The sequence below is a fragment of the Nannospalax galili genome, unplaced genomic scaffold (assembly GCF_000622305.1).
Source record: "Nannospalax galili isolate Female #2095 unplaced genomic scaffold, S.galili_v1.0 scaffold284, whole genome shotgun sequence".
In the NCBI taxonomy this organism is placed as follows: Eukaryota; Metazoa; Chordata; class Mammalia; order Rodentia; family Spalacidae; genus Nannospalax; species Nannospalax galili.
Genome location: NW_008354281.1, coordinates 7,073,051 through 7,083,894, shown reverse-complemented (window position 1 = coordinate 7,083,894; position 10,844 = coordinate 7,073,051). Strand labels below are relative to the sequence as shown.

Below are 10,844 nucleotides of genomic sequence, written 5' to 3'. Positions count from 1 at the left end.
TGTTCCGGACCTTTCCACCTGGAAGGTCCCAATGAATCCTTAGCACCGGTGAGAGGTTGGAAAGTGACAGTGGCCCAGGTGAGGATCCGGGCTGGTGTGTGTGAGGCCAACTCTTCAGTGAGGGTCCCTTATATCCATTGGAGGGAATGGCAGTTTTAAAGGCCTGAGAGCTGCTTGCTGCAGGCAGGGGGCCGTCAGCCAGCACACAGGGGCCTTCAGGCAGAGGAAGGAACGGGGTCCAGGCAGTTATAATAACCATTTCTTACTGGAATACGGGGAGGGTCATCCAAAATCCCCGGAGAGGAACTTGTGGGAAAAAAGGCTCATAAGGCAAAGTGAATCACCTGTGAAACAGAAGACAAATGAGAGGGAAGCCAGCATTCTTTTCAGAGGAAAAATGTAGTATGTCAAGGGAAAAATGGTCTCACTGAAAGCTCCAGACTTAGAACTGCTGGGTGTGGAGTGGGGTGTCAATAGTTCAGCCTTAGGAGGTCGCACTGATGGTTGGAAGATAAGCCACAAGAGAAACTCTTGAAATTAAATCCAACTATCCGAAACAAAAAGTGAAGTGCTTTGCACATATGGAGCCAGATAAATGGAACAAACTGGCACTGTGGGAACATATCTTGTAGGAAAGAAAACTTGAATTGGGTCTTGGCAAGCCAGTGGAATTTGGGAGAAATAGGAAGAACTTTCTGTGCAGAAAAAGCCCTGTTATTTGAAGGCCTGAAAATGAGGGGGAAGAAATGTTTCTCGGGGAGTCAAAGGCCAAGTTTGTGCTAGGGGACATTGTGAGAAAGTGGGAAAGTTTTGAGGTCAAGTAATGACTTTTTTATTTTTGGTCTTTTTGAGACAGGGTCTCCCTGTATCCCCAGCTGGCCTGGAACTCACTGTGTAGACCAGGCTGGCCTTGAACTCACAGAGATCCACCTGCCTCTGCCTCCCGAGAGCTGGGATGAAAGGTGTGCGTGCACCACCATACCTGGCTCAAGTAATGACTTAATATGTATGGGAATTTTGCCTGCATGTATTTAAGTGCACCAGTGCCCACGGAGGCCAGAAGAGGGCATCAGATCCCCTGGACCTGCCCTTCTGAATGGTTATTGGCCACGATGTGGGTGCTGGAAACGGAACCCAGGTCCTCTGCAAGCACAGCCAGTGCTTTTAACCTTTGAGCCATGTCTCCAGCCCGTAAGTAATGACTTTTCAGTGATGCTCAGCTAATGCATATTGAGTGCATACTATATGCCAGACACTTTGTGATGCTATGGTTGAGAAAACGGGATCTATCCTCTTAGAGCTTTCAGTCAGAAGAAAGAGATTTTGTGTCTTACAAGGGTAAAATGTGCTTTGAAAGAATGATAGGTACAAAAGAGTTTAGCAGGAGTGTGACCTTCGTGGAAGAGTCAAATATGGCTTTGCTGAGGCTATGACTTGAACTCATCTCTGAGAAGAGATTGGTGTGAAAGGGATGTAAGAGCAGGAGTGAAAAGAACATTACAGGCTGAGGGAACAGCATATGTTGAAGCCTGGAGGTCAGAGGAGGAGTAAACCTTTTCAGAAATTGTAGGGTAGTATGAAAAGGAGGGGGTGGGGAGGGGAGAGAGAGAGGAGAATGAGTGCATGGGCAGGCAGGGATGTGTGCAGGAGGAGAGCTGTGGGTCAGACTCCACAGGGTTTGCTTTTATGCTGAAAGCAAAGAGAATCCAGTGAAGATAACAACAGGCAGTGAGGTCAAACTGTGGCTTTAGAAAACATCATTTTGTAAAGAATATGGGAAGATGGCAAAAGTGAATGAGACCAGCTCAAGGGGACATTGTAACCCACTAAAGGATTTGGAGGCATAGGTGTCTACACTGAGGAATTCAGAGGATTGCTTAACTATGTTCACCTAAGGAATTGGGAAAGGGAAGAGATTACATTCTATGTTACCCTGACTCAGTAGAAGAGCAGAGTGGTGCCTGGATCATTCTGGAGTTGGTGGGAGACTGTTGTAAAACTTTCTTTTAGCGTTTTACACCTATCCCTTTGTAGTGCTTTCTGTTTCCCTTTCCTGTTGATTTTGTTCTCCTGGATCTTTGAGGGACAGTAGGTGAGAATGCTGATCATTGTGTAGGTAGGAATAGAAGCAGAGAAGTGATTTGCCCGTCTGGTATAACTTCCATAGTCTTTCTGTCATGGATCGCTCTTGCTGATTTCCCTGTCCAGTACTTTACCTCAATTGTATGTAAAGAGAAGGGTGAATATTTGGAGATGTGTGATATCTTTGATTCAGAGTTTAGGTTGAAATTTACTTACTTAGCCTCAAGGGAGTCGGCAGTGGCAGTCTGTGCTTCAGATACTTCTGTAAGCCAGTCATGGTGGTGCACACCTGCAATTCCAGCACTTGGAGGCAGAGGCAGGTGGCTTGCCACAAGATTGAGGTCAGCCAGGGCTACATTGCAAGACCCTGTCTGGAAACAACCCCAAGCAAAGCTGCTTCTCTGTGAGCTTCTCTTTACAGTCTAGCCGGAGGGGCTGATGAGCAAGAAGGTGAGCAGAAAGTGTGCAGGTGCCAATCACAGTTGTTTGGCAATAAGTGAGTCTCCAGTTGAGCTGAAGTTGGAGCCTCAGGGTTGTGTCTCCACTCCAGGATCTTTTTTCCTTTTGGTGTGCTTTGCAGATACTAGATCTGATCTCAAGAAACAGTATAGTATCTAACCTAATGTTGAGAGCTGGGTGACTACTATAATTCTGCTTTTAAGATAGGGAAGGAAATACTCTTTAAATAAATCTTAGGAGTTTCATTATATTGGCTTTTTTTTTTTCTACAACCTAAGCACAAACTTATGGGCTTCAAAAATTGGATTCTGTGATTATTGCCAATTCCATAACCTTGTAAAATAATTCCATTAGCTAAGAGAAGCCAGCATGCGAAGATAAACCTTTGTAAAGGGTCTCTTTGAATCTTTGCTACCCTCCAGACCCTCAGCAGTAAGTCTTCCTTTGAACTTTTTTTTTGAGACAAGATCTCACCATATAGCTTAGGCTGACCTGAAACTACAGACCCTTCTGCTCCCTCTTGCCCCCTTCTGCTTATTAAGGAGCAACAGCAGTTTTGACCAAGTACCTCTTGGTTATAGTTTGGCCTCATATATTCCCTCCTGTCTGAGGATGAATCTTTTCTACTGTTTGGATATGGAATTACATCATTTTAACTGTAAATTTAGTTCACATCAGATTTCCATTTCACCACTGTTTTTAAGACAGTAGAAAGCATTGGCATGGTATCCTTGGAAAGAGCACAGACATAAAACTACGGTGATCTGAAATTTTTTCTTTGTGTTGTTTTTTTGAGAGGATCTCCTATAGCCCAGCCTCTGCCTCCCAAGTGTCAGGATTACAGCCCATCTTTAACCTATAATCTTATAAGTCATAATGAAACAAAGTTCTCCAGTGGGAAGTATACTTTTGACACTTAACCTTTGTGCAAATGTGCTTTACATTTATTGAGTTCAGAGAAGTAAGCCAGGCAGGTAGTGGAGAAGTGCTTGTATTACACCAGGATAAAAGACAGGCCAGGTGTCTACGGTGAGGAACATGAGTACACATTTGAAAGAATGGTGGGTGAATACAAGAATGGTGGTTTGTTTGTTTGTTTTTAATATTTTATTATTTTTATCTTATATGTATGCGTGTATTGCCTGTATGTAGGTAAGCGTACCCATGTCGTGCAAGGCCCACAGAGGACAGAAGAGGCTGTTGGATCCCCTGGAACCGGAGTTATGGACAGTTGTTAGCTGCTGTGTGGGTTCTGGGAATCAAACCTGGGTCTTCTTCAAGAACAATCAGTGTTCTTAACTGCTGAACCAACTCTCCAGCCCTGAATGGTGTTTTTTTTTGTTTTGTTTTTTGTTTTTGTTTTTGAGATGGTCTCCCTGTAGCCCCAGCTGGCTTGGAATTTGCTGTGTAAACCAGGCTGGCCTCTTAACTCACAGAGATCTGCCTGCCTCCGCCTCCCAAGTCCTAGGATGTTTTTATTGTTGTTGTTTTAATTTTTAATTTTATTTGTATGAGTGTATTGCCTGCATGTATGTAAGTGCACCTGTGTCATGCAGTGCTCACGGAGGTCAGAAGAGAGCATCTCCCAGGTGCAGAAATTCCAAGAGTGAGCCTTCCCTGATGAGAAAGTTCTAGTGATGGTATACAGATATGGTGTTAGCCATGTCTGCTAATTCAAATATTGTTTTACTTTCCAACATAGTATTTTGTATTAGTACTTATTTTTATTTATTCTTTTTGAGACAGGATCTCCTGTAGCCCAGGCTGGCCTTGCCTAGATATATGTTGTCAAGGTTGACCTTGAACTGCCCCTCCCTCTGTCTCTGCCTCCCAAGTGCTGTGATTACAGCTGTGTGCCATCACATACAGTTTATGTGGTGTTATATATAGAACCCAGGGCTTTAGTGGGCACTGTACCAGCTGAGCTACATTCCCTTCCCCAAAGAATGGTATTGGAGTACGCTGCAAGAGGGCAGTGGTCTGGGGCAGTAACTGGAATACTGCTTACTGTGTTGTCTTAGCCTGCCTCCCCTACTGTTTCCAGTTGTTGTGACAGGCATCTGTGTGAAGGTAAGGTTCTCCTGTTACAACTTGATTTCTTGTCACTGGGATGAAGACATAGCAGTTTATAAAATAAGTCTACTAAAGATTAATTTTCCTTTCTTAGGTATACTTAGGATTGACATTCAGGTAGTCTTTAGTAAATACTTTAGTTGACAATAAAACAAGAAAAGGTTAAGATGTATTTAATGAAGATACATGATCTGACAATTGTGAGGTTACAGTTTATATGAACATGAAAGCACTGAAAGGTAAAAATCTTCCTTTTAGTTACTAGAAACATTTAAGTTTTAGTAGAAGTAAGCTCCTCCCACAGTCACAACTAAGGAGCTTCTGCTTTGAAGGATAACATTTTTACATTCAAAGAAGAAACGGTTATTTTTTAGAAGAATCTTTTATGTGTATGAGTGTGTTGCCTACATTTTTTTAAAATTTTATTTTTATTTTATGTATATGAGTGTATTGCCTGCATGTATGTGAGTGCACCCGTGTTGTGCCATGCCGCAGAGGTCAGAAGAGGGCTTCGGATTCCCCTGGAACTGGAGTTAAGGACGGTTCGTAGCTGCCATGCGGGTGCTAGGAATCGAACCGGGGTCCTCTGCAAGAGCAGGTGGTGCTCTTAACCGCTGAGCCATCTCTCCAGCCCCATCCTACATGTATTGTAAGTGCACCCTTGTCGTGCCCACAGAGGACAGAAGAATGTGTCAGATCCCCTGGAATTGGAGTTTAGAAATGGTAGCTGCCATGTGGGTGCTGGGAACCAAACTCAGGTCCTCTGTAAGAGCAGTCAGTCTCTTAACTGCTGAGCTCTCTCTCCAGCCCCCAAACAGTTTATTTGTATGGTATTATTAATGATTTTGCAGTGGTAGGATGTGACACCATTAAGATGAATGGTATGTGAAACATGCTTCATCCCGATAGTTCTGTAGAAATTGAATTGTGTATTTGGAGAGCTATTTCCTGTTATCCTAGGCATGCCTACTCCTTGTGTTTGTTGAAGTAAGCTGCCTTAGTAAACTTGGTGCTGAACTTGGTTGACTCTTGGTGTCCCAGGGACCTGGTTACAGTACCTTGCCTCTTCCTTGGTGGATGCCCAAATCCAAGGATGCTCAAATGCTGTTTAAAATGGCTAAGTGTTTCCCATGCACTTTAAATAATCTCTAGATTAACTGTGCTACCTAATGTCCTTGTACATTTGTTGAGGTCAGAGGACAGCTTGCAGGGGACACAGTCCTTTCTACTGTGTGGGTCCTGGGACTTGATCTCGGGTCATTAGGTATGGTTGGCAAGTGCCCTTACTCTAAGCCGTCTCACTGTTCTCCTCCTAGTATTTTCTGTATGTGACTGGTTGAATCTCAGGTGTGAAACCTGAGGATACAGAACCTGATTGTTTTCCAAGACTGAAAAGAAAGTTATTTTGCGTGTAGACCATCTTCCACCTTTAAATTGTGGCACTTAATTTACTGTGAGAGATGACTGCATTTCAAAGACTACAGTGTATTGGTTTCCTCCCTCTCTTCCTCCTTTCCTTCCTTCCCTTTCTTGTTTGAATCAAGGTCTCACTGTAGTTCATGCTGACGTGGGGCCTACAGTGTTACCTAGGCTGGCCTCAAACTTGCAACAACAGTTTTCATGCCTCAGTCTCCCAAGTTCTGGAATCTGGTGTGTGCCACCACAGCTGGCCTAGGAGTTGGTTTCTTGAAAGCATTAAAATCAATGCAGTGATAGGGTACTTATGGAAGCACTCTCTGCTTCTGTGGTTGCCCATTTGGGGTCTGTCTTGTGTCACCCATTTACAGAGGCAGTGCTAGTGGATTTGCTGTGCAGGCTCAGCACCCTCTTTAGCAGTGCTGTGTCATTCACCGTGTTGTGTTTGTTTTTAACAGCCCCAGAGGTTTGAACTCAGGCTTTCCCCTTTGTGCTCACACTTCCTCCCCTGTTCCTTTGTGCTGCTGATGGATTGTGCTGATGTGATGGACTGTGTTTTTTTCCCTATCTTGGCACCTGCATGTGCCTCTTTCTCATCCCTTCTGTTACTTACATAGACCTACTACCTACCTTCTCCTAGAGATCACCCCACCTTTGTAAGCTCTGTAAGGACAAGGACTACATTTCATTTATTTTGCTTCTCAGAGTCAACCACAGTTCTAGGGACTTGATGAATGGTACAACCCAAAATTGAAAACAATTACCAGTTAAATAAGAGATTAGACAAAGCATAAAATAGATGTTTGCCTTAATGCGGTTAAAACAATGGGCATAAGTATTGAGAGGCAGCTAGTATAGTAGTGGATTTGGTGCATAGTTAGACGTAGTTAGGAGATGGTTTTGTTTGGAAGCTTGGATGGTTTTATAGGCAGGGAGTTGTATCTGTAAAGTGGACTAAGCAGAGGCAGAATGGGAAAGAGGACAGACCCAAGGTCAAGGTGGAGGAGGAGGCTCCTGGAATGGAAGGTTACGAGGATTTGGTGGAAAAATTCAGACCAAGACAAATTGGAATTTCTTTTTCAAATGGTTTGGAACCAGAACTTGGGGCACAATGTGTTTTAGTGAGGTTCTCAGCCTTCTGTCACTTGGAGAGGAAACATTGTGGACACAAAGCCACCTGTTCCTTGTACATTCAAAATGCTTTATATTCTCTCCTTCATAAATTATTTTTTCCCCTTGAGACAGGAACTCCATCTGTGTTGCCTAGGCTGGCCTCAGCTCTAGACCCTCCTGTTTCAGCCTCCATAGTGATGGGATTGCAGGCATGTACCATCACGACTGGATAAATTGTTCATCTTTAAAATTTTTATGTATTTATTTTTTATGTGTATGAGTGTTTTGCCTGTATATGTGTAAGTGCACTTGTGTTGTATAATGTCTTGAAGAGGGCATTGGACCCCTGGAACTGGAGTTGATGTTGGGCAGTTGTTAGCTGCCATGCAGGTGCTGGGAGCTGAACCCAGGTCATCTACAAGAGCCAGTGCTCTTAACCACTGAGCCATTAAAAAAAAAAATTATTACTTTTATTTTATGTGTATGAGTGTATTGCCTGCATGTATGTGAGGGCACCCATGTTGTGCAGTGCCACAGAGGTCAGAAGAAGGCTTCGGATTCCCCTGGAACTGGAGTTAAGGATGGTTCATAGCTGCCATGTGGGTGCTGGGAATCAAACCCGGGTCCTCTGCAAGAGCATTCAGTGCTCTTAACCACTGAGCCATCTCTCCAGCCCCTGAGCCATTTTTCTAAGCCCCTAAATTGTTCTTTTTGAGCAGAGCAAAAATTTACCTAGATTTCATTGTTCTATTCTTGATCATTACTATATTTCCATTTACTTAGTTACTGATTGCCGTGAAATGCATGCAAAAAAGTGTGTGTGTGTGCACATACACAATTTCCAAGTGTTAATCGTTGACAACTTTTGTTGTTACTGTTGAGATAGTGACTCACTGTGTAGCCCAGGCTGGCTTTAAACTTGTGATTTTCCTGTTTCAGCTTTCAGTGCTGAGATTATAGGCATGTGCTACTACACATCATTATTGATACCTTTTTTTTTTTTAAAGATAGGATCATATGTAACCCAGACAATGGGTTAGAATGACCTGAAGCTCTCCTGATCCTCCTGCCTCTACCTCCCAAGAGCTAGAATTACAGATGTATAATACCAAACCTATTTTAACAGTTGTTTTGTAAAATAATGTGTGTAAGTGTACTTTTTAAAGGGGCTGGAGAGATGGCTCAGTGGTTAAGAACACTGGCTATTCTTGCAGAAGACCTGGGTTCAAATCCCAGCACCCACATGACAGCTAACAACTGTCTGTAACTACAGTTCCAGGGGACCCGACAGTCTCTTCTGTCCTCCTCAGGCATTGCACAACACAGGTGCACTTACCTACATACAGGCAATACACACATACACGTAAAAATAATAAATAAAATATTTTTTTAATTGTTATAACTGGGCTGGAGAGATGGCTCAGCAGTTAAGAGCACTGGCTGCTCTTGCAGAGGACTCGGGTTCAATTCCCAGCATCCACATGATGGCTAACAGCTGTCTATAACTCCAGTTCCAGGGGATCTGACGCCCTCTTCTGACTGCTGAGGGCATTGTATGACACAGGTGCACTTACACACACACAGGCAATACACTAATACACAAAATTTTTTAAAAAATTGTTGTAACTGAGTCTGAGGATATGTATATTTTATGGTTTTGCTAGAATAATATTGCTAAATTTCAGTCAAGAAACTCTCCATTTTTTTCTTGTTGTTTTGAGGGTATTTTTGTTCTTGTTTTGTTGTCACTTTCAGATGGGTATCCTGTACCCCCAGCTGGCTTGAAACTCACTATGTAGACCAGGCTGGCCTTGAACTCACAGAGATCCGCCTGCCTCTGCCTCCTGAGTGCTGGGATTAAAGGCCCGCGCCGCCACGCCCGGCCTTTGTTTTTAATGGCCCTAAATGAGTAAATCCAAGTGTCCACCAGTAGGTCAATAGATAAACCATGATGTGGTCATGCAGTGGCACACTAAGGGTAAAATAGAATGAATTACTGATGCATACAACACGGATAAACATCAGGAGCATGCTGAGCAAGAAAGAGAAGCCAGACGCTAAGGAGCATGTATGTGTGCCTCTGTTAACACATTGACACTGACATTCTCCATCAAGCAAAAACAAGATCAGCATTCGCCAGAGCTGACAGTGCAGTAGATGGGACTAGGTTTGAGGGAAGGTTTTTTGTTTTGGAGACAGGGTCTCATGTATCCCATGGGGGGATTACAAGATTCAAGTATGTGCCACTATGTTTTGTTGTTGTTTATTCAGGGTCTTGTTTTAGAGCTCAGGCTGGCCTTGAACTGGTAGTCCTCCCTTTTCAGCTTGGTGTGTCACCCCTCCTGGATTACACAGGGTCTCCCTGTGTAGCCTTGGCTGGTCTGAAATTCAGTATGTGGATCAAGATTACCTCCAACTCACAGAGAATCACTTACCTCTGCCTCACTAGTGCTGGGATTAAAGGTGTGAGCCACCACACTCAGCTTACCTTTAAAATTTTTGTTTTTTTATTTATTTATTTTATTTTATTTTTTGTTCTTTTTGAGACACTGTCTCTCTGTAGCCCCAGCTGTCCTGGAACTCACTATGTAGACCAGCCTGGCCTTGAACTCACAGAGATCGCCTGCCTCTGCCTCCCGAGTGCTGGGATTTAAGGGCACGCGCCACCACGCCCAGCTAAAATTTTAAAATTTTTATTGGTCTTTTTTTTAGGGAGGGACTCTTGTAGTCTAGACTGGCCTTGAACTGCTGATTCCGCTCCCCCCCCCCCATTTCCTCCCAAGTACTGGAATTACAGGCATCTGTTACCGTGCCCCCACCTTTTTTGTTTGTTTGAAATAAGGTCTCACACCAAAGCTCAGGCTTAGAACTCACTGTGTAGCCTAGACTGGCCTTGAATACAAAGTAATTGGACTTCAGTTTTTGATCAGGAGGGTGCACATGTTTAACCTCGAAGATACATTTTGTTTGAAACTAAATTTTTCTTAAATCTAGATTAGAAAATATTTTTACTGCACTTTTAAAAGTGTGTGCGCGCATCAAGGTGGGGGATGGGTGAAGGTCAAAGGGCAATTTGCTAGAGTTGGTTCTCTCCTATCATATGAGTCCCAGGAATTGAAATTAGGTTATCAGACTTGGCTGGCAAGTGCCTTTACACACTGAACCATCTCACTGGCCCCTTGAATTTAAAAAAAAAAAAAAAAGATTTTGTTCATATGTGTGTATCTCTGTGTGTGCACACCTGTGCGTTCATGAAGGCCAGAAGACGGTGCCAGAGTTTGAGTTATGTTACAGGAATTTGCAGGATGCTTGTTAACATGGGTTTCGAAAACCAACCTCGGGTCCTTGTAATTGCGCATCAAGTGCTTTTAACTGCTGAGCCATCTCTCCAGTTCCCTAGATTTTTTTTTTAAGTTGATTTGTATGAGAGACTTAACATTGGGCATTGTTTAAAAACTGAAAAAACAAAGCATCACCCCCACCCCCTGTTTTGGAAAAGTCTTTTACCGATGCTGTGCCCTGGGCAGCTCTTTGCAGCCTTAGGCACTGGAGCAGCTTGCCCGTCCAGCAGGCTTCTGGAGTCAGTTTGCTTTGACTGGAAGTCCCAGGCTACATGCTTTTCTGGAAGTACAGACGGATTCTTTATTTTGCCTTCTCTTTCATGTTTTTGACTGTATACATCTTTGAAATAAAAAACAAGA

At 43.4% G+C, this 10,844-nt stretch overlaps 1 protein-coding gene across 1 annotated transcript in view; it reads left to right on the top strand.

Moving 5' to 3' along the window:
* Atp6v1c1 (ATPase H+ transporting V1 subunit C1) overlaps positions 1–10,844 on the top strand; it is a gene marked incomplete in the record, with an annotated part of 52,660 nt that overhangs the window by 413 nt on the left and 41,403 nt on the right.